The 8,988-nt window shown below is 41.3% G+C and overlaps 1 pseudogene; it reads right to left on the bottom strand.

Moving 5' to 3' along the window:
- Window positions 1-8,051: 8,051 nt before the first annotated feature.
- On the bottom strand, window positions 8,052-8,621 carry LOC114619302 (annotated as a pseudogene).
- Window positions 8,622-8,988: the final 367 nt, after the last annotated feature.

Here is an 8,988-nt window from a genome sequence, read left to right as displayed (position 1 = left end):
TGTGGAACCTGCTCGAGTCATTTTAAGGAAATGTCACCTGATAGATCTTTATATTTTCCCACTGCCTTTGAAAACATTGTCATTTGCGATGGTTTTAGGTCTGCTGCTGGATGAAAATTCCCTATGATTTGGTCACTGAAAATAATAAAACATAAACCCAGTGAGGAAAATAGAATTTCCACTCTAATGTATGAATCCCCTTTCTGTCTTTGTTTATGATTAAGACTTCTATCTATTTATCAATCAGAAACCTGTGTCCTGCTGCCTTGAGAAAAGGAATCTAGAGCTACCTCCCTTTACCTCTCTAGAGTCAGAACAAGGAAGAAGAAAAGGACTCAGAAGCTTTTACATGAGTCACTGGGGTCTTGAATTGGGAACTTATTCATGGTCTACCTAAAGTTAAGTTTGTTTCTTCATGAGTGACTTTAGAGTCCTTTGGAGACTCTCCAGATGGGATCTCCTGACTTTTTCCTCCAATAGTGAGGTATTGCCATTTGTCCCTCTCTCTTGTTCCATTTCCCTCCAACTCAGGAGGGAGATGGGAGACAGTGGGGCACAAACGTCTTCTCTAGGAAATCACTCAAAACTCAGATATCAGATGTACCGACCCTCTGTACATTGCTTCTAAGTTTCTGTGGCCATCAATGTCTAGTTATCAAATAGGGGAAGAGCCAGACATTTAGGTGATAGAGTTTCTGTAGCTGAGCTTGAGAGTGAGCATTCATAAGCCTCCTACATTCCATCCCCAGCACTCGGTCCCATGGTAACAGGAAAAGTGAGAAAAGTAGATTAATTTGAATAAGAAGTCAATATAGTAAGTAGGTGGTCAGTCTTGCTGCAAGAGTTGGAACCATATTTTGACGTTTTTATTAGGGGTAAGTTTACAATCAGGAAAGACCACCAGCTTCAGAGTTGGAATACATAATCTTAGATCTAATCTATTTCTAAGTATTTGTTAGGCCTTAGAGAACAAGGTGAACCTCTCTGTGAACCTGTGTCTTTCTTTATAAAAGCAGGGCATTGGACCTTGGCATCCCTCAGCTCCCACTCTCATTCCATGGTACTATATATCATGGTACTATATATCATGGTACTATATGTCATGGTACTATAGATGACATAAGGAGCCCAGCTGCAAATGAGGTGTGGCTGTACTCAAAAAGTGTTAATGCCATGGCTAAGCTGGAGAGAGATAGCTGGTCACACACACAAAAAATTGTCATCTGTGATGTCTCCTTCAAAGCCACGGGACAAAGAATCTCAGAAGGCAGCACCTATAGAAGTTAAGGTGGACATTCTCAATACCTTTCAGAAACCCAGTCCTCCTTTGAGCCCTCCAAGTTCATTTCTCCTTCCTGCCTGGATTATCATGCTGGCTTCCTATTTAGCCTTTCTCCATGTAGTTTCCCTAGGAACACTCAACCCTTTGGATTGTTGCTGCCCTCCTACAAATTACTTATTTCAATCCAACTTTAAAAAGTAACTACAGACCACAGCCACTTATGCACCTGTCACTGGATCTCGGAATGCTGACCTACTCAACTCATCAAGATAAATCTCTATATAATCCATCTCCTCCTTTCCCCATTCAAGCCATTAAAACTGATCCATGAAATTATTTCAAGTAAAGCCCTCTGGTCTTGCTTCTCTGCCTTGTCATATTTGTCATCCCCTTGTGTGCTCTGCCCCCATACCTCTACTTATTTGGGGCCATCTTATCTTTCCAACTGAATTGTAAGTTCCTTGAGGGAAGAGACCATAGATGATATTATTTGCATTATGCACTATTTAAAGTGTTTAATTATTTACAGACTGAATGAAAGACTAATGGCTGTAGAGGATTGTTAAAAGGCAGAAGTGAGGCAGCCCTGTTGGAAACAGCAGCAAGTCCCATCTCGACTTGGCAAGTATATTGTGTCCTGCTTGTTTTTCTCAGCATCCACTGTGACCACACTAAACAATCTGGGGGAAGAACTGTAGGTGTGATTCTTCAGCCAAGACAATGAGTGCACAGGGTTCTGATTCAATTCAGCCTGGCTCAGGGGCGGTGTTAGGAAGCCAGTTAAATGAGAGATCATATTCTGTCAAATCCTGAGAAAATGGCTGGTCGCCTGCCAAATGAGAAACTGCAGCTGGACAGCAATTCCTCTCTTTTCCGTGTTTAAACGTGAAGCTGTGTGCTCTGAAACAAAACGGAGGAAGGAAATGAGGCAGTTTCCCTGAAAATTCAATCAGAATGGATGATTTTTCTATTAAATTTAGACAAAATAAGCCTTCCCTCCTCAGCAGCAGGAAATTATGAGCTACTTACATGAGTCCATTCTTCAGTCTCCATTTTCCATTGGCCTGCTGAATCAATGGCCGTAGAAGGCTATGCTCTGTTAGCTTACAAGGGCGGGGACCAAGGTTGTACTGCACCAGCCACAACCCTGGTACCTTCAGGATCTATTAGCTTCCCTTCCACCATGTGCCTGAATAGGACCAGGGAAAGTAGAGAATCAAGGCAAAACTTCCCTTGGTGCTGAGGAAGTCAGATGACACAGTCTTCCAGCATCAGCAGCCCAGCCCTGCAACTCCAGGCACACTGGAAGGCTTTAGGTCAGTAGGATCATGGGTTCACCAACATCACGCTCAGAAAAGAGCAAACACCTGCTGCTGGCCTTTTTCTCTGGACCCTGCACACAGTCTCCAATTCACACCAATCTAAAACAGTATAATCTACTTTAAATGTGAGAGAACTGAGCTTTCACATGGTCCAAGGTCACATAGCAGCAGGTGACAACACCAAGATTCAAAGTGATGTTGAACCCTTTCACCACACACTTTCTCCTTTGGCCTACTGCCTATTTTTTTTTTTGACAGACCCCATGCATCCCATTTTGGAGTCACAGAGTTATAAAAATAAGGATACTGGGTGCCCCCTTGGGGTACAACAGTGTATACATACACATTATTTTATATGTTACCCCTAACACCCTGATAAACTAAACAAAGCAGCTCACACCCCTTCCTGCTTTACAGATCAGGGGACTTCAGATTGTGACAAATGGGAATTTCATATCACTTCTCCTCTCTCTAGGTCTGAAGCCTGCCTGGCATTAGATAATGTGGAAACTTAGACTAAGGGTACAGATTATTTTTATTTTAGTCACAACTACCTCATTCTTTCTACTTAAGAATCTCCCATGGTTTCCCAAGCCTGGAAGACTCAATTGAACCATATCATTTCACCACCTAAAGATCCTCATAACCCGGTGCCTGCTGGCCAATGACTTGGAGCACTCAGCTCTCTCTCAGCACTGCCATCTTGAATCAAAGCACACGTGTACATTCTCTGGAGAGGTCACAGTGTCACACATCTCAGTGCTTGCTCCTGTAGTCCATCTGCCTGTGCAAGGGGAAAACTCAAACTTCCAGAGTCAGTTCTTTCCCAGCTCCCCCCAGGTACGATGGTCTGCTCCCTTTGGCCTTGCCATGGCACTTGCTTCTTCATCTCTGAGTGACATGAGCCACCAACTCTGTGTCCCCTCCAATCATGAGATTTTCTATCTGGTAACTATTTTCCTCAGCTCATTGCAAGAAAACCAAGGTCCTCACCAAGGACTAAGCCAGAACACCCTGCTCGCCCAGGACAGCCCAGCTTAAGATTTCTGCTCTTCTCAGAGAAAAGAAACTGTGCAAGCTTTTTACCCTGCATGGCAACAGTGATCCTTAATACACAACTAAAGGCACCTGCACACATTGTATTAAGACCCTCCATCTGCAGTACAAACCTTATCACCCTATGAAGCCCACTCACAAGGTCATGGCTGTCATGGACAATCCCTAGTCACCCAAGGAAGGCAAACACCTTCAGAAAAACCAGGCTTTCATTCCAACAAAGCTGTAAGCTTAGTCAAACCTTCAAGCTTCTCTTTTAAAGTGATGCTGCTCTCATTTTTCTTGAAGCAAGTCTGATTTTCCTGAGACATCTAGAACCTGCACAAATAAAGGAAGAAAATCAAAGGAAACAAATCTGTAGTAAGGTCAAATATACATGTTGACAGCAAAACTAAAAATATAAAAATTATAATGCTTCATGGACACTTGGAAGCATTGTTGTAAGTCAACTTAAACAGTGAACATCAGACTCATTTTGAGAACATTACTCATCCATCAAAACAAGAGCTAGTCTCCCCCTGAGCTGCTACCAAGCTTTGCCAGATTGCCTTCCCTCAACCCTCTGATCCATGTCTGAGCTTTCAAATGTCTTCTTCCCAGTCACCCAAGAGTTCTCTGGCAAACAGAATGAGACATCTCTGTATAAAGCAGTGTCCAGCACATTATCACATGCTGTGCCTGCTTCCAGACACAAGCCCAGTTACTTCCCCACTGTTTCTGGTCTCTAGAAAAACATGAGATTAGTTTAGAGATCAGTAATGATGCCTGACAGTATTGGGAAAAGACAAGCTCACTCATAATTTTTGCTCTCCGAAGGAACTTCCACCTTGAATACTACCTTGCATCCAGTAACATTTATAAACCCACAAAATAACAAACATTAAAGAATCAAGTCTTCAAAGCTCACAATTTAGCACATATTATTTCACAAATAATAAATCAATGCCTGACTTAACAAATTAGACTTTCCTATCCTAGACATCTTGACAATGAATGCATATTTTTTTATTTAAACCTCTTACCCACATAATTACAATTACAAACTTAGTGTCAGAGTTTTTAAATTCACCAAACACTTCAAGAAGTAGATGAAACCCTTATAAATTATCCCAAAGAGTAAAATACTTATTAGACTTAAATACTTTTGTGCTAGTGACACCAATTTAATCCCTGTGCCTTTCTAGAGTTGTAGTAACTAGACATATAAGACCCACTCACACCCTCAAATCTTAAATTATTTGCAGAGTCTGAGACAGAGGCTCACTGGCCTTATGGGTTTGCTGGTTGGTTGGTTGGTTGGTTGATTGGTTGGTTGCTTGCTTGCTTGCTTGCTTGCTTGCTTGCTTGGTTCATCTGGTTAAGTGGTGGGGCTAAAGTTCCCTTATTATGTCAGGAAATTGTGAAATCATACTTTCCACTTCGAAGTTTGATAAGTTTCCCTTTGCCAGCAGGAACCATTGTCTTATTGTCACACCTCAGAGGCCCAGCTTGTCACCATTATCAGAAAATATCATATTCCTAATTACTACATTCTGATTAGCAAATCCATCCATGGGTTCTGTTGCCTAGGAGATGAGAGATTGAGTTGGTACAATTACCTCTTCTCCATAGGACACTGGGACAACTAAAAAATCTTACCTATACCCTGCTTATCTCTCTCTCTCTCTACTCAGCTACAGTGATCATTGTGACAATTAAACCTTGTCACCTCATGCAGGTCACTTTTATGGGAGACAGTGGGCACTGATCAGCTATCCAGGTCTTTATCGTTTCTGCTATATTACCCAGTGTTATTTGGAGACATATGTTGAATCACCACCATGTCTTTACAACTTAAGAACAGATATAATCTTCATAAAGTCAACAAAATACCAGCGCATATTCATACTCTCCCCGTGAGTAAAATTACTTAAATTCATATATTCTCTTTATCATCATAACTAGATTTGGAGTACATACTAAGTCGTTGCCTTTATAGTACAGTTCTGAATTCAGAAATTTAGAAAAAAATATTTTGAACTCATAACCTTGAGAAGAAATAATTTTTTTCAGCTCGATTAGCCCTTAATGTGGTCCAATGTATGACCCTCTTGGAAATTTCAGAAATGAGCTTTCAGAACTGTCTTTCTCTAAATAAATGAAATTTTGAAGTTCAGATGGTTACTTCTTTTAGGCTGAGCTCTTGTTCCATGCAGAATCACTTGGTCCCTTGGAAATTCACTTTCTCCAGGAGCCACAGGAATTCTCTTGCTTGCCTGTGGCAAGAGATCAAATTCCATCACCTCTAGGAATCTTTGGCTCCCACGAAGGGCTGATACCAGGAAGCTGGGATTGGTCCACTCAAACCAGAAATTTCCAAAAGGGCCATACTCTGGACCACATTCAGAGCTAATCGAGCTGAAAAAAAATTATTTCTTCTCAAGGCTGTGAGTTCAAAATATTTTTTCTAAATTAATATATTATCTTACTCAGTGTTCTATTTCTGTGAAAAGACACCATGACCAAAGAAAAACATTTAGTTGGGGCTGTCTGACAGTTCCGAGGTTTAGTGTATAAACAGCTTGGTGGAAAGCATGGCACCATGCAGGCAGACATGATGCTGGTGAGGTAGCAGAGAGTTCTACATCTAGATCTGTAGACAGAAGGAATAGAGAAAGAGAAACTGGGACTGGCTTAGGTTTTTGAAACCCCAAAGCCCACACTAGAGTCACATACTTTCTCCGGAAAGGCCATACTTCCTCATCCTTCTCAAATAGTACCTTTCTCTGATGATCAAGCTTTCAAATATATAAGCCTATGAGAATAATTCTTATTTTAAAAAACGACATTCTATTCCTTGGGCACCATAGCCTTCTAGCCGTATCTTAATGGGAAAAAGAAAAAGGTATTTAGTCTTCAGTCCAAATTTAAATTCCCTCAATATTTTAGTCTCAAGACTGCTTCAAAACCCAAAATCTCTTCTGAGACTCAAGGAAATCTCTTAACTGTAGACCCCTGTAAAATCAAAGTCAAGAAGCAGATCACAATGGCACAGAATACACATTGCCATTCCAAAGGGGAAGAAGGGACACAATGAGGAAATTCTTGACCAAAGAAAGGTAGAAAACTAGTTGGGTAAATTTTCCAGTCTTTATCTCCATGTCTAATGCCAAAATACTCATCAGATCTCCAATTACTGTCAATTTTGTTGACTGCAATTCACTTTCTCTCTTGAACTGGTTCCATCCCCTGTTAGATACTCTCTTTGACGGATATCCCATGACTCTGGCATCTCTGACATTGTGGAGTCTCCCAGTCAATCCAGGTCTCGCTTTCATGGTGTCACACAATAACCTCTCTAGGCCTCCATGCAGGGACACCCTGGTACATGCCCAGCCTCAGCAGCTTTCCTTTGTCATGGAGGGAGAGTCTATAACCCCCTCTTTGTATCCTTGATGCGAAAGCCAGAGCCATGTAGTTGAAACTGCCTAGTTTTGCTTGCTGCAGCTGAAACTTGGTCCCTCATTGAAATAATTTTTCATCTATTTTCTGGTTTAAATGGTCACTACTTAAGCTTTTCTTTAATTCTTTTTCACATTTGGAAGCTTAGCTGGTTGGAGTCATATGCCAGGGTCTCCACCCCATTATTCTATTTAGCACAAGGCTTTTCTTGAAACGTCGTGTCTCTTTGAGCATGGACTTAGCTCCATCACACGTCCTGATGCTCCTCTCTTCAAGCAGTTTGTAGTTTTCCTTACTCAACTTGTTCCTTTTCATTATGGATTTGCATAAGAGTGGCCACTAATAATCTAGTGACACAATCAACACTAGGCTGTCTTGCAACCTCCTCTGCTAATTAATAATGCTCTTAATTGAAAACTTTAATTTAACCTCAGGCAGAAGTTTGGAGAAGGACAGAAAGCAACCACATTCAAGTTTGGACAAGGGCAGAAAGCAGCCACATTCTTTGACAAAATATTAAATAACAGACTTTACCCCACCTATTAATGTTCTCTCTGAAACGACTTGAGCTGGTCCATCATAACCTACATTGATCTCAGTACCATTACTTTTATGCTCCTACTAGGATGGCCCATTGAGTCCTGCTTAAAGTGTTCAACTGTGTTCTTAATCATTACTCTCAAAGTCCACATTCTCCCAGCAGCCACATAATTAGGTCTAACACAGCAATACCTCATTCCCTGATACCAACTTCTCTCTTAGTCACTGTTCTATTGCTTTGAAGAGACACCATGACCAAGGCAACTCTTAAAAAGGACATTTAGTTGGGGCTGGCTTACTTTCAAGTAATGCTTTTCCCTACTGGCCAAGCATTCAAATATATGATCCTATGGGTCCATTCTTTTTTTTTTTTTTTTTTTACTTTTATCTGCATTTATTTTATGCTGAATTTATTCCCGTGCCATGAGCTTCTGTTTCTTCAGTTTCTTCTGGTATATCTTTTTCTTCTGTGTAATCTCCTCTTCTGGCTTTGGAACAATCTGTTCTTTCTCAGTGAGGATCATCTCAATGTGACAGGGGGAACTCATGTATGGGTTAATCCGGCCATGAGCTCTGTAAGTTCGTCGGTGCATCTTAGGTGCCTTGTTCACCTGGATGTGTTCAATGACTAGAGAATCTACTTCTAAACCCTTAAGTTCAGCATTACTCTCTGCGTTTTTAAGCATGTGCAGCAAAAACTCTGCACTCTTCTTTGGCCACCGTCCCTGTGTCCAGCCCCATTGTTTGGCCTGGGCGTACCTACCAACTCCACCATTATACGACGGAATGGCACACATTGTTTTTTTAAAGTGACATCCTTCAGGTACTTGGTACCTTTGCTGATGTGCATGCCCTTGATGGCCTGGGCAGTTTCCCGGGTGTTCTTAAAGTGAACGCGAAGGTTTGAACCTCGTGATTTACAAGATTTTGTGGGATTTTCTGGGTCAAGAGAGTAGAGAACCATCTTGACGAGTCACCTTTCGCTGCTTACAGGAAGAGCCTATGGGTCCATTCTTATTCAAAGCACCACATATATTATGCTAATACACCTTAACATGTCTTAGGTATGATGTTTTATAACCTTGAACATAGATCACCTCCATTTTCTATTGAGATGTTTGTTCCGAAAATGCTTGATAAACCATGTTGAATTTTAAAATATTCTGCTTCCAAGTGATTTTTTTTCTCATCATCCCATTACCCTGATACAGTAAGATGACCCACTTGATTGCTGCCAACATATGCCCACCAACCCAACCTCTACCACTTGTTCCTCACAGTTTACAGGGAGAGGGAAACATTTCTTCAGATAGTGAGCTGCTGGAGTGTTGTCAGCACCTAAATCGG

The sequence above is a fragment of the Grammomys surdaster genome, unplaced genomic scaffold (genome assembly GCF_004785775.1).
Source record: "Grammomys surdaster isolate TR1022 unplaced genomic scaffold, NIH_TR_1.0 149, whole genome shotgun sequence".
Classification (NCBI taxonomy): domain Eukaryota; kingdom Metazoa; phylum Chordata; class Mammalia; order Rodentia; family Muridae; genus Grammomys; species Grammomys surdaster.
Note: the sequence above shows the minus strand (reverse complement) of the source record. Positions and strands in the feature narration are given on the sequence as shown.